Source organism: Pteropus alecto, unplaced genomic scaffold (genome assembly GCF_000325575.1).
Source record: "Pteropus alecto unplaced genomic scaffold, ASM32557v1 scaffold123, whole genome shotgun sequence".
Classification (NCBI taxonomy): Eukaryota; Metazoa; Chordata; class Mammalia; order Chiroptera; family Pteropodidae; genus Pteropus; species Pteropus alecto.
Genome location: NW_006433950.1, coordinates 8,394,541 through 8,409,283, shown reverse-complemented (window position 1 = coordinate 8,409,283; position 14,743 = coordinate 8,394,541). Strand labels below are relative to the sequence as shown.

General features: G+C 41.5%; 1 protein-coding gene and 1 long non-coding RNA gene across 5 annotated transcripts in view; one reads left to right on the top strand and one right to left on the bottom strand.

Annotated features, from left to right (window-relative positions):
* Positions 1-13,511, top strand: part of LOC112477323 — a 15,788-nt gene extending 2,277 nt beyond the window's left edge. Inside the window, exons 2-3 of the long non-coding RNA XR_003045393.1 lie at positions 10,839-11,048; positions 11,540-13,511. This is a non-coding gene — a long non-coding RNA (uncharacterized LOC112477323). The remainder of the gene's footprint in view (positions 1-10,838; positions 11,049-11,539) is intronic.
* CFDP1 (craniofacial development protein 1) overlaps positions 1-14,743 on the bottom strand; it is a 99,564-nt gene that overhangs the window by 16,918 nt on the left and 67,903 nt on the right. The window lies entirely within an intron of this gene.

Genomic DNA, 14,743 nt, shown 5'->3' with positions numbered 1-14,743 from the left:
ATGGCAAACCAGGGAAGGGCCTCCATTTTCTAGCAGTTGGGGAGTGAAGAGGCCTGGGGGCTCTCCAAGGAGGAAATATCCAGTTTATTGGCAACGAGGATTATGCCTGGGGAGGGGAACGCTTCCCCCTGAGTTACAAACTGCTGTTGCTTTAATTTGTAGGATCAGGCACAGCTGGGGAGAATAATTTATTGACCAACAGGCCATTTACATGTCTGAGACAGAATTTTAAAGGAATTATTAAATACAGCTTCTAACAAAGCCCATAATGACATTTTTCTTTATGCAGAACCCTGGGAGCTCAATTGAGGAGGGCACAGCTTGTTTTCCAGATACTGGTTCCATATGGGCTCCCAAACAGTCCCAGCCACAGAGGCAAAGAAGAGACGAGGCAGAATCAGGATGTGGCAGCTAACAAATCAATGACCTCTCTAACAGTGAGCTTTGTTGGCTTTCTCCTGTGACAGTGCTAAGCCAGGCTGGTCTGGGCGGGTCTGCAGCCTACCTGTTTGGGCTGAGGGCAGGAGCCATACTCACCCTGATCACTCCCATCAGGAAAACGCAGTTGAGCAAACAGCACCTCTCTCAAACTAGCTAACGTGAGAAGCAAAGCACAGGGCAGAAAGATAAATGGGCCTCCATTACGGGTTGTTTGGCGAACTGCTGATTAGGGAGTTGGCGTGCTTTCTCAAACGTCATTCTGTGCTTCCTTTGATGTTCAGCTTCCTTTTTCTCCCAGGCAGGTCTCTATCTTCTCATGAAAACAATCTGAGGACGTCAACATAAACTTAACTTTAAATTCTTGGGCACCGCCAGGTTGAGATCAGGTTAAAGTTTCAGGATGTGGGGGTGTCTTTAGCCAGACCAGAACTATTCCTCTAATCTGACATCACAGAGACCTCACTGAGAACTAGTCATGCCTGTGCTCCTTTCTAGAAATGGGTAAGCACAATAACCATATGACTTTAAATGAAACTCATATGAGCTGGCCAGAATACATTTTGCAAAATTACTTCCCTTCCTTCCCAAATTTCTCACTGCTACTAAATGCTAAATTCCAAATGAGGAGGATATGGACCTTGGACACAGTTGTGATTCCTGACACCTCAGAGTTCTGTGTGGAGGGGAGTGTGTTCTGTGGTCCTTTCATAAACGAGGCTGACGTGGTAAGAAAGGTCATTTTTAGCACTTGGCGCTCCTGCTGGGGCCTGACTCCAAATCCTCTTACAGTGGCATCTGCTACATAGCTTGCTCATTTAGTTGCCAGGGTATCTTCTCCGGCCTCTTAGAAGCCATAATCCTGCTAACTCAATGGGCAACTCACTGAGGCTCAGACTCCAACCTGCCCCCCTCCACAGGGCAGCTCGCACTTCTCCTCAGAGAGCCAGGGCACACCATCATCAGCGTCAGCCCGTCCCCATCACAGCGCCCCTCAATCCAGGATTTAAAGAGCCCTGGGAGCAATTATCTGCAGAGGTGATCAAAAGAAGGGAGTGGTTTTAACCTGAGTCCACGATGTCACTTTGCTAAGGCAATGCAATGGATTTTACCAAAGAGAAGGATCTGTTCCCACGTAGTTTGGTAGGGAAATCAGAAAACTTTCTTTCGACTTCACACAGGAAATGGTTTTCATAGATGTATCCACAGCTGAGCAAGCTGTATAACCACAACATAGCTTCTCTTTCATAAATGGAAGATTTTTACCCATTGCATCACTGACCACCAAAGAGAATTCCCACCCTCCATCTCTAAGGCAAGAGAAAATGGTAAATTGAGTCTCTTTCCTTAATCTGCTAGCCAGGGTTGCTAAAGCAGCTTTTTCACTCAGAAATGTAGATTATTCTACAAGGTTCCTGTTACCCAATCCCACTGCAGAGGGATGGCTGAACGTGAATGAATCCAGTTTCTCTGCACTCTAGGATCCCCTCAGATCATCTGCCTTTATAACCATGACCCATGATGGGTCACAATGTAAATATATGACTGTGGGTCACGGTCACAGTTTTGAAAAAGGAGCCCTGGGAGACGAAGGAGTCACAGTTTTGAAAAAGGAGCCCTGGGAGACGAAGATCTGCTGAAACAAAGCTAGCCAACCCTGCCACGCATAGGTGGTTTATGGGAATTAAAACAAAACAAATGCACTCAACTGAAGACACAAACACAAAGGGCAGATTACTGAGTTCCTTGATTCATCCTTGTACGCTATTAACCATTTGCTCTGGGAACCTAGGCATCACTCTCTCTGCTGGAGAGCGAGGCTCCTTGCCCCAAAGCCAGCAGAGCAGGCTGCGAGTCTGTGACCCTCTCTAGAGGTGCCAGTGGCTTCATGATGCTCTTCCCATCACTGTGAGGCTCAGCTGGTAATTTGGCAAAACTGCCTGAGCACATTCACCATTATCGCTGCCCAGAAGGAAGGAGGCTCAGAGCTAGGGGACACTGATGGCCTCATCTGAATGACTCAGCTAAAATTGAAAGGGCACACACATATAAAGACCAAAACCACCTGCCTCCCCAAACTACCCAGCTATACTGAGTTAGAGTTTTCCTCTAAGAGTGAACATAATGAGACAATAACCCAAATATATATAAGCTACTCAATTTACTTTATTCTGAAAGAATGCTGGAAAAATCTGATGACCAATCATTTCCTATTCTTAGCTAATACTTTTTAAAACAGCTTTACTGAGATATACTTAACTTACTAAAGAGGTCACTCATTTCAAGTATGCCAAGTCAATGGTTTTTAGTATATTCAGTTGTGCAGCCATTACCAAAATATAATATTAGAACATTTTGTCACCTCCTCTTCTAACCAATGTACTGTATACTTGAAACTAATTTAAATAAATTTATTTTTAAAAAAACCTCTCACACCGATTAGCAGTCATCCGTATCCCCTCAGCTTTAGGAAACCACTAATCTATTTTCTGTCTCTATAGATTTGCCCATTCTCTCAGCTAATACTTTTAAATCACAAATTTAAGACTATCTAAAGTCAAGAGAAGCAACGTATCTCTCGGTATCCCTAATGGCTCCTACAGGAAACATATTTAAACTTTCAATTTGTCCTCTACGTTGATGTTCATATATGAATTTCACGAGGGCCAGGAAAATCAGAAATCTAGACTTCGGACAAGAATACTGGAGTATCTGAGCAGTGCTTGTATAGCTAAGTCTCACATACCACCAATACTATTTTGGAGACATATTTTTAAAGCAGTGGGGTACAGTGGCTTTGCAAGCAGTGCAGAAACCTACCCCTGCCATTTAATCTATTTTTTTTTAAACTCTGGGTGAGTTAATTTCTCTGAGCCTCAAGTAACCAATTAGTAAAATGAGGATAATAATAACCACCCTGAAGGGTGATGATTACATGAGATATTCATCAGCTCAGCCCTTATTTATTGAGTGCTTTCAGTGTGCCAGACTTTTTGCTGGCCACTGGAGCTAAAGGCACAGATTTCTCACTCTCATTTAATTCATTCGCTCAAGCAGCAGATAGGCAAACAAGTAATTATAAGAAAATGGCTACCCAGCCAAGTCAGTAGGAGCATAAGAGTGTGAGTTGGGGAAAGCTGCTGAGAGGGGAGAGATGTCCGAAATTTGAAGGATGACAAAGAATTTGCCAGGGGAGAGAGAAGTCTCGTCAAAGGTAATAATGTCTGCAATGTACGTGAAAGCATGTAGCATAATGCCTGGCACACAGTAGGTAATCAGCACTCCCTGGTGTCCCCACTCTTAATCCTCATCCGTCCTTGAAAAGATGCTCTCTAAAATCTAGAATGAGATTAAAATCCTGCTGCTACTGGAGAAAAATGAGCAGATCTGAAACTTTAGGAGTTGCCTGGTTCTATCTTTTTTCTGAGGCTAATTTATCTTTGGCAGTAAAGTATATTTTAAATTTTGACTTCTTTTTTCCCCCACAAACTTTTCCTATTGAAAAATTTCAAACGAAGAAAAGTTGATCTCTATTCTAGAACAGTCCCCCTGCCTGTGGACTGGCCCACGGTTTGGATCAGTCTGACAGTTGAAGGCATCGGGGAGTTTTCCACCATGCAATTCTTGGATTCCTTTTCTCCATCTAAACTCACCTTCTGAGTGATGTCATCCAGTCCCAAGGCTTAAATACCAGTTATATGCTCTGACCCCCAAATGTCTTATCTTCAGCCCAGACTCCTCTCCCTAAGTCCAGCCTTACCTACGACACTGCCCAGTGGACATTGTCTCTGGGATGCTCGCAGACTTCACCTGCAGCACCTTTCCACATTGCAGCAGAGGGCAACACCATGTGGCCTGGGACTAACCTAACCTCTCAGACTTCCTTTCCTACACTACCCCCCCATTCATCTACCTCAGGCACATGCCCATCTTTCAGGTTTTGCTTCAAGCCATTCTCTCTGCCCAAAATACTCCCTTCCCAGATAGCAGCTTAGTTAACTCCCTCACCTCCCACAAGTCTTTGCTCAAATCTCAATTTCTCAGGCGTACCTTGACCATCCTATTCAATACTGTAACTTTTACCCTCACACCCCAAACTCTATATCCCCCTGCCCTACTCAGATTTTCTCTTCTCCATAACACTTGACATTTCTAACTCACCACATAATTTACTTAACTTTATCGTCTACCTCCCTGCTAGAATGGAAACTCCACAAAGACTGCAACCAATAACCCAAGCACCTGGCACGGTACCTGGCACATGGTAGGCATTCAATAAAAATTTGTTAAAAGAATGTATGATTAGGCAAACATATCAACTTCATACATTAAAAACAGATTATAAACAGGACAGAGACTCATGGACATGGACAATGGACTAGTGGTTACCAGATGGTAGAGAGAAGGGGAAGAGGGGGAACTGAAATCATTTCTTCAATTAAATAAATAAAAATAGGTTTCAATAACAATACCTACTCAAGTAGCTGCTGCCCATCCTCAGATAGGTTTTTTGTTTGTTTGTTTGTTTGTTTGTTTTTAAACTGGAGAACTAAGTACTGCAGAGCAGGCACAGAAAAAGCATTTGTTCATTGCAACAGATGGCAGACCTCCCTGAATGGCTGTTAGTAGCCTGGAATTTGTCCTAGGCTGGCCTTGGCACCACCCCATGAGAGCCTAGAGAATGTTCAACAATCTTGTCATAAACCCTGATCTGGGGAACAAGGGCTAAGGTAGCTTAACTGAAACATAAATGAGGGACAGAATTAAGGGAAATGCTGGACCACTTTTTAATTTTTGTCCATGATAACAGAATTTGTAAAAAACAAAAACAAAAACAAAAAAAAAACAATGAAAGTGATATTTGGATTTGGATTCATTTTATGTGGAAACGAAGCTCTGGAACAACCAGGTCAGGAGACCTACCAAAAAGCTTAGCTGTGTGGTGAATGAGCTTTTCCCTTGCTATCAGCTACGTCACAGCTGGGCTGCTTTTGTTTGTTTGCTTTGTTGGGGGGAGACTAGTTTAAAGTCACATACACTACCATGTTATGAGCCAGAAGCAATGCCTGAGTCCAACCTTGTAGCTAAAACCAACACTGGATGGATGTAATTGGAACAATTAGTTAACTCAATACTCAGCCAACAAAACAACTTCTTGTCAGAATCTGCCAGGAAGAATTATTCATGTTTGCTACAGGCAGCAAACTGAGCTGTGGAGAAGATGAACACTCCCTCCAGCTGTCACAACTAGCCACGTCAAGATAAGAGAACTCTGCAGACACTTTCTCTTGTTCAGTGGGAATCTGAGCTGGTGTGCACAGTGGAGGGGATAAGATGATGAAGATCAGCTAGAAAAAAGATGCAAAAAGGAAGTGGTGCTTCTCATTGCTGGGGCTGTTAATGCCTGGTGAGGATCTCAGGGGTAAAAGAAGATCCCAAAACCTTCCCAGAGGGAACGGGGATAAAGTCACATACAAGGATTCAAGACTTCCAGATGGTTCAGCTTTGTAGATGCCCTACCGAGGAGCAATGTCCTCACAATTCTGAAGGAAAATTATTGTCCACCTATAATGTTATATCCAACAAAACCATTAATAAAATGTGAAGGTAGAACATAGTTAATTTCAGACATGCAAAGTTTCAAAAAACTTATCTCCCATAAACTGTTTCCTCAGGATGTTACTGGAGGATGAGTTACATCAAAATGAGGGACTACATCTAGAAAGAGAAAGAAGAGGGATCCAAGAAATTGGGGAGCTACACGAAGAGGGATAAAAGGCAGGCCCAGAGCAATGGCTGCGCAGAAAGCCAAGATAACTGAGAGCCCTGATGTGAGCGGGAGGATGAAGGGCTCCGAAAGGATAAGGTGGGGATGGAAATGACAGATTATGTGACATAGTCAAGAACAGTATTGAGAGGGATTTTACAGCCATGTTGGAGAGTTTGTTAAAAAAAACTGTGATCGGGACATAGAAAACCAAGCAAGGAAATACACACAGGTACATGTGAAAGGAAATACAAGGCTAGTCTACACCCTGGCTCAGCAGTGAAAAACGCTGACAGCGATGATGATGCCGTTAAATCAGGAGGACGCAGGAGAGCGGCGACGCTGAGGGGCAGGGGAAGTTCGAGATGCTAATTCCTCCTCTTCCGAAACAGGAACTGCTCCTTCTTAACTACCAGAATTAACAAAAAGTTAATGTCTAAAATTGATAAACTGAGAATCATTTTAAAACTAAAGGCATCAATTTAAAATATGGACAAAAAAGTACCAGAATTAAGAGTTGAATGTGGTCAGCTCTGGAAAGCGGGACCCGGGACTGGAGACTGCCTAGGGCATTCTGACCATCCAAGCAGTGTATGACTTCCACTTGATAATCAATCTGGTTAATAAATCTGAACGTTCCTTCCAGAAGACAAAGAAGAGAAAGGGATTTTTCTGAGGAGCCATCCTATTAGGCTCTTGGGCTTCTTAATTTTGAAATGTGTCCCCTTTGACCTCTGCTGCTGTTGTCACTTAACAGTTTTCTTACTGTTTACTCCTAATAAAGATTTTCTACATGTACAATCCTTCCCATAACACGAAAGTACCTGAACTAACTTATAGTTGATAGTGTTCTGTGTGTTCATTTGTTTTAATATATTTACTTATTCAAAATGTCTTACAGTCCTACTACGTCCTAGCAACCAAGCTGACACCAGGTGTACAAAGAAGAAGCAAGCATCACTGTTCTTAGGAAGCGACAGCCCCCAACCGTGCCTGACAAACAACCAGAGCAAAGTCCTCTTTCCGCTTCTTCCTCAAACTCCTGTTACATTTTTGAGTGTTTCTCAGTGTTGTCCAAGAGTCCCCTGTGCTTTTTACAAACGCAAACTCCCACCCCTGACCTCCTGAATCAGAAGTGCTGAGAGCAGGGCCCCGCGATCTGCACTTAGCGGGTACACTATGATTCGAGGGCCAGTTTTAGATAAAATTCCTGATGTTTTTTATTGAAGCACATTACCACGTAAATAATTATCCAAACCTTATGGTTTAAAGAGAAACCGAATGGGCTGTCCAAACATTTGGGCAAGGCTGTGAACGCAGTTTGGGCAGCTGGTCAAGTTCCCGAAGAGTCATGAGGCTAGTTTTCAAAAATGATGACGGACATATAGATTTAGGATAGAGGTGAGGCCAGGATGGGGGTGATTTTGCCTTCTACTTGGTTCTGAATTCCTCATTAAGCAAAATCACTCAGCTTATTGCTATCTATTCACTGGAAAAGCTGGGAAATGATCTGTTCCCCAGTGAATGCATTGCTGAAATGATGAAAGCTAGAACATTCTTCCAGCACTTAATATAAAAGGTTTTTTAGAATTATATTTATTTCTCAGTTGGTTTTGAATGCTGTTAACTAGAATATGAAGAACACAGAACTGTTCATAACACTCACAAGATGAGAATACCCTTCATTTAACCATTAAGCACCACTGTCCATCTCCAAGTACACTGAGTCCAAGCAGCACAATTTTGTTATTATTCTGAAGGCTGTCTCAGGCAGACAAGCTGGCCCTTGTGAAGACAAAATGAAGCAAATTCCAATTATTAAAAGTTAGAAACAAAACACAGTGGGCCTTATTCACCAGGGCTACTTCAAGGGGCCATGGGACTTACTCCATGGCTATTCAGGATGGGCTGCTTCTTCCTTCAGGTACTGCTCTACCTACCGTGTAGGGGCACCAAGCACTGATGGTCATGCCTCCAACTTGTGGCCTTCTAGTGGTGGCCAAATGCAGTCTGTGATTTGTCTTATCATTATCAGTTCTCTGTGTGTGTGTGTGTGTGTGTGTTATAGTTTACAAATCTTTTCTTTCATTCTGTGGCTTGCCTATTCACTTAATGTTATCTTTTCATGCGCAGAAGGAGGGGAATCTGCATGGCTATTGGTTTCATGTAAAAGGGACAAAAGTAGTAATGTTACAGACTTAAAGAAACGAGTCAATCAGTATTTTTTTAAAAAAACGATTTGCTTTTAAGAAGCCAATTGTATATTTTAGTGAATGCAGGGCCACCACAGTCATTTCATTATCTAAGAGCAAGCTAAATTTTAGAAAGACAAAAATCTTCGATGGCTGCCCTTTCAGATATATGGGGTGCTGCAGAGCCAAAGCAAATAACAGAAATGGCTAAGTGACATGCCTCTGTCAAATGAGAATTTGGAGAGAAGTCCTGAAATAGGGAGAGAAGTCCTGAAATGGACCGAGATTGACATCGAACCAGAAAGTTTTTGTTTTTGTTTTAAATAAGGGAAGGGAAGTAAAAAAGGCAATAAAAGGAAGTCTTTAAAGTTTCCATACCACATTCTGGTTATTAAAACAGCCTTTTCCTTCTTTCGCTCTCCCCACAAGCTGATTAAAAAATAAGGAAGGAAGTTATGGTGGTCAGCGCGAGGCGCTAAGATGGTACAACTTCTGGGCTGCACTCCCAATTCATCTGCTGTGTGGGCAGCCCCTGCCCTGGATAAATCACTCCTTTACATTTTCTACTTTAGGGACTGAGACACGGAGAGACCAATTTAACTGAGAGGCTGTGAACATTATTAATCATTAATGCTCTACAAGATTCTCTGCGGAGCAGAGGTATTGCAATACTAGCTACTCATGATCATCAGGAAAGGCCAACCATCACTGCACTCCCCTTCCCCCATCCACGACTTGCCACCTGACCCACTACAGCTATTGAAAGGTTTGCTTTTTTCCCCCCTCCTGTAATTAATTTAAAAATGCTTTAAAACAACAGAAACAGGTGAAAAGGAACAGGAAAGCAGATAACAAGAATAAACTATTGCAGAAATCCCAACCATCCAGACAATCCTGCCAGCCTGAAATGCTCTGGAGAACTATCTGCACTTCCCTGGATTCAGGTGCAGAAAGAGGCTGCCAGCCAGCAGATCTAGCCTGTGCTGCAGAGCAGAAGCCATCAGCTGCAAGAGGTGCAGTGGGCGGAGAAGCGGGTCTCCATCACAACAAAGGAGGGAGGAGGGAGAAAGGTCATGTAAGGTACAAGAAGTCTCTGGCCCTACTTTCTACTATTCATGTTAAAAACTGTCAAAACAAAGCTGAAAAAGAAACAAAGGTGGAACACTCCAAGACAACCTAAATCCTACCAAAATGAAAAGCCAGAGGCGAGGGAAACAGCCTATTCAGCTGGTCAACTGATATGGAGGCTGGAGAAAGGCTCAGGGGCCCCTAAAATTAGTCTCCCAGTGGATACAGTCCATGAACTCAACTAATTCAGTGATCCTTCTAGAGCCAAACATCTACTGTGTGTTCACTTCACCACCTTATTAGTGTTGTAACCTGCCCCCATCCCTTTAATTTACAATTAAACGGTTGAGCTATCAGAACATGAAGTATTAATATGCCAGAAGTCTTGCCACTGACTCTTTGCTCTTGAGTGGTAAAGGGAAGTAGGAGATGGGGTTTAAACCTTTATTTAGTTTAGGCATATGGTCAAAATTCAATGATCAAAAATGGGCCCAGTTAAAAATAATGTCCTACCAGTTCTCCATCCACCAGTTATTCTTCTCTGAGGCAACCACTGTTACCAGTTCCTTCTTTGTCTACAGAGATGTTCTCTGCATATGTGGTCATTCACAGTTCACAGACTGCCCCCTTCAGTAGCTAATTTCCTAGCACTGTAGGTAGAAAGAAGCTAATTTCCTACCTGAGCACCAGTGACAAATCTCCATATAGTTTCTATCTGAATCTGGAAATAAAGCACTGCAAATCAGATTTTTAAAACGTTTCTTCCTGCTAGAGCTATTTCATGCATATCTAAACAGTGTATATGTGTATATATTCTCTCCCATTTAACGTAAATGGTTGTATACTCCCTATACTATTCTGCTCCTTGCTTCATTACTTATGTATTTGAGAGATCATTACCTATCATTACATAAAGCACATCCTCTTTCTTTCCAAGCTGCATGTTGTTTTATTGCATATAAGAACCATAATTTATCAGGCAGCCACTACTGATGGCCTGTTAATGGCAATCTTTTGCCACTACAAACACAGCGACATACACAATTGTCAAAGCACTGTCATCAAACTTTGGACTCTGCCAATCTGGTGAAAACCAGTATCTCCTTGTCATTTAAATTTTTGTTTCTCATTGTATTAGCAAAACTCAGCTTCCAATGTATAAGAGCCATTTGTATTTCCTCTCTGGTGAGCTTTAAAAACTGGGCCGGGTTTGATAGGTTCCTTGATTTGCAGAGGCTCTTATTAGGGAAATTTGCAACCTGTTTGGATTTGAGTTGCAATAGCTTTCTCCTAGTTTGTTATTTGTCTTTGTTTATGGTGATTTGTTATGCAGAAGTTTATTTTTATGACTGTATCAACGTTCTTTTCAACAGTCTTCGAAGGATGCTGTATCCTAGTTGAGACTTCCCCACGAAGGTGGATGATGCTAAGAAGAGTTTGCTGATGGGAATGCCCAGTTAGCTGAAAGGGAGAAGATGACGGTGCAGGAGTGTAGGGCAGGAAGGAGCAGTCACCGCGGGGCGCAGCATGCTGCGCACTGGTGGGCCTGAACCAGCACTGGAGCGAAGGCCGGATCCGCAGGTGTAAGTGTGAAAGGGTGGTGGGGCGCTGCTTCTAAACTTGCTTTTACTAGCCCCAAACTGCCCTACTTCGAAGCACAGGCCGTCAGGCTTTGCTGCCCATTGTCCCTCCCTACTGTCAGCACCTCTAACTTCTCCAAGTCACGCCTCTGTCACTGACTGATGACTTCAGTCCACTTTGTTCCTGTCCTTCCTCACTGTCAGGTGTCAATATCCATAAATGATCCGAATTTGGCCTCTCAATTTCTTAACTTCCTCAAGTAACTTTTTCTTCAGCCCACCTTGGCCACCTGTTCATATGGGCATTTTTGGTATCCGACAAAACCAACACAGCCTTTATTTCAAAGGTTCTACTCTCTGGTCACTTCCTCTTACCCTTCCTGGCTCAAATCCTTTAGTTCTTCCACTAACTTCACTGGCAAATCCAGGAAGGAGAGGAAAGAGGATTTGAAAATGGTGATGGGGCACAAGGAAGACATTTTTTTCATCTCTAGGTCTTGGAGAACGTCAAATATAAAAGGAAAAACAGCTTCTGCTTGAGGTTGCTTCGGGGGAAACACTGCTTCCAGAGGACCATTGAGCCAAGTTTCAGTAAAGGTGAAAGGCAAAAGAATCGTTCATTAAGGAAGCTGAAATTGTAGGGGTTCAGAATGTGTCACCCCAAAACATGCTACTTTGGCATAGTGACTATTTTGAATTAAAAGTACTTGAGAAATAGCCAGTGCAAGGACACACCCTCCTTTGCCCCCTAAAAACAAGAGATAAATCTCCCATGTGAAAGGTATTCTCCCTATACCAGAAGGGTAGAGGGCATCCCTATACCAACAGATTTAAAAAATTAGGGCTCAGAAGGCTGTTTTTTCTTCACCAAGCCCAAACCTGTCTTCTCAACTCTTTACAAATTTATTGCCTTTCTAAAACATATAAAAGCTACTTGTTTTGGTCACTTCTTTTAGTCTCATATTTTTTAGGAGGTTTCTGTACATATGAAATTAAAATTGTTTTTCTCTGGTTAATCTGTCTTGAGTGAATTTAATTATTAGACCAGACAAAGAACCTAGCAAGGAAGAAAAAAATTTTTCACTACTACAAAACTGAAGGGAAATCACTGGATCCCAAAGCGCATGCAGATACGAGGACAGGGAGGAGCAGGGTGAGATGAGCACCTGAAAGATGAGCATAATCTGGAGGCTTGGACTTTTGGTGACAACCATGATGGATGTCAGATCACACCATTACTGAAGACCTCTTTGCCTGTGTCTACAGATGTCACTGCTGTCAGGTGCATGCAGTTGCTCAAGGTCCACATTACTGACAATGCATTTTCTGGGTCCATGTCACTCCATTCAATTCTTCAGTTGTTTCCTTTTATATTTTTCTGAACAACATCCCTCATTCCTCTGGTAATTTTATAAAAGAGGGATTATGAGTGAGAAACTGAGTTCTTGCAGACCTGAAAAAGGTCTTCATTTGCCTTTACAACCTGAGGGATAGCTTCCCTAGACTCTTAGGTTCTACATTCTTTCAGAACTGTAAATATGTCCCTTCATTTTCTTGCACCCGGTGTTGCCACTGATGCCAACATGATTCTTGCTTCTTTATAGGCTGGACTGATTTCTCTCTCTGGAAGCTTTTAGAAATTTTCCTTCCCCTTAGTGTTCTGAGACTTCATTATATGTGTAAAACGTGAGTCTTCTTAAATTGATAAATTCATGGTGGGCACTCCATGGTGGGCCCTTTCACTCTAAGGATTCTTGCTTTTCTTCTGTTTAAGAAATTTTCTTCCCTTATTTCTTTGGGTATTTGTTACCCCCTCCATTTTCTCTCTTTTCTTCTTCCAGAACTCATACAAGATGAACCTGGGAATTTCTGAAATGATTCCTTTTATTGTATTCACTTTTCTGTCACCCTTTCTATTATTTTATACTCTTGGAAAATTCTTTCATCTTTTTCTCCTGCTCATTAATTCCCTTTAATTGTATTCATTATGCCGTGCAGCCCCTTTAACAAGGTTCTAGCCAAACAATAATGTTTCATTTCCAAGATCTAGGAAATAAAATTCATTCTTTCCCATAAGTCTGTTCTTGTTTCATGAATGCAATATTCTTTTTTTATCTTTTCGGGGTATAAGTACACTTCTCTTAAAGTCTCCTTCTTTATGTCCTATTCACTTGGAACCTCCGATGTTAGCTTTCAATTTCTTGAGCTCGGAGCCTCTCTTTTATGACACTGGTTTTCCTCTGATGTTTGGCAACTCTTAGTTGTATGTGCTTGTGAAGTTTTTAGATCCCCAGTGTGTAAATGCTCCGTCTATTCACCATAGCCATGTCTAGTAATTACAGGAGAGTGGAGGGACATGTAGGTAGGGCTTTTGGACTCTGATCTCTACCTTTAATGTGATTCTATCTGCCTTTTCTCCTTTAGGAATTCCTCAAATTCCTAGACTACCCAGTATACTCCTTTATTCCAGAAATATATGTGTATTTAACAATACATATTGTATTTAACATGTATTGTTAAATACATATATATTTCTGATATATTTAGGGATTTGGGGCACATGTGTAGCGGCATGTGTTCGATTTACCATCTTGAGGCGTCTTAGCAGTGGACATTTAGCACTGACCAGGTAGACAGTGTTTTAAATATAAGCCACTAATACCAAGTACCTGTATAGATAGATACATGCCTTAGAGCAGAAGATAAAGGTTCATTAGAAGTCTCCAAATGGCATGCAGAAAAGATATGTTTAACATAATAGATTCATTTTCTTTTCTTTACTTGCCAAATAAACAAAGACTCTGTCACTTTTTTATGATTTTCCAGGTATTGCTTTTGGGATGCCTCAATAGAACATACTCTTCTGGTTAATGAAATAATGGTAAGTTAATAAATAAGCATTTTGGTTTTCGAAAACAAATGTTAATACCAGCCTTATGAGTATGGCTACCATGAATCAGCTCACTGGAATCTAACTGACTGATAAAAATTGCATTTCTAGAATTGCAAAGCTGAGAAATAACCCTGTAACAGAGGTATGTACAACAACCCTCCTTCAACTCATGGATCATCACCAGCAATCAATCACTAAACGAAAAAATAATTTGAGAAGAAATAATTTCCGGTTCTCAAAGATATCCTAATTTAAAGGGGACTGCTCTTTTTCTAGTAAGCTGAAGAGAGAATCTGCCTCCTTTAATAAATGCTAGGTTAATAACATTTACTTACAGAAGTAAAAATTTATTTTCTTTTCTCTACATTTAAATATTTACATAAAACTCAAATACTTATGTTGTTCAATTGAAAGTAGTTTCTGGTCAGAGTAATGGGTGGGGAAAATCCTTCAATAAAATGTCATTGCCTTGGGGTAAAAGGCAACATAAATACAAGACCAGTTTTACTCAGGTTCTAAAGTAAGAGAAAATGTTTTTTGGAATGAAATTTCTGTCTGAAAGTGAAGGTAATGTTCAAATAAAAAAGAAAGAGAGAAAACTGAAAAAAAAAAAGGCCCCTCAGTAGACTCTCCGTTTCTCTGCCTCGAAGGTTCTTTTCTCCCTTTCTGTTTCTCATTTGCTAAGTAAGAAAGAGTTAACTCATAAATGAGAAGAATGTTGTTTTAGCTCCACAGAAAGCTTTTAAGGATAGGGTCAATGCAAAGACCAGATTCTTCATTAACTCATTAACAAGACAGGTCACTG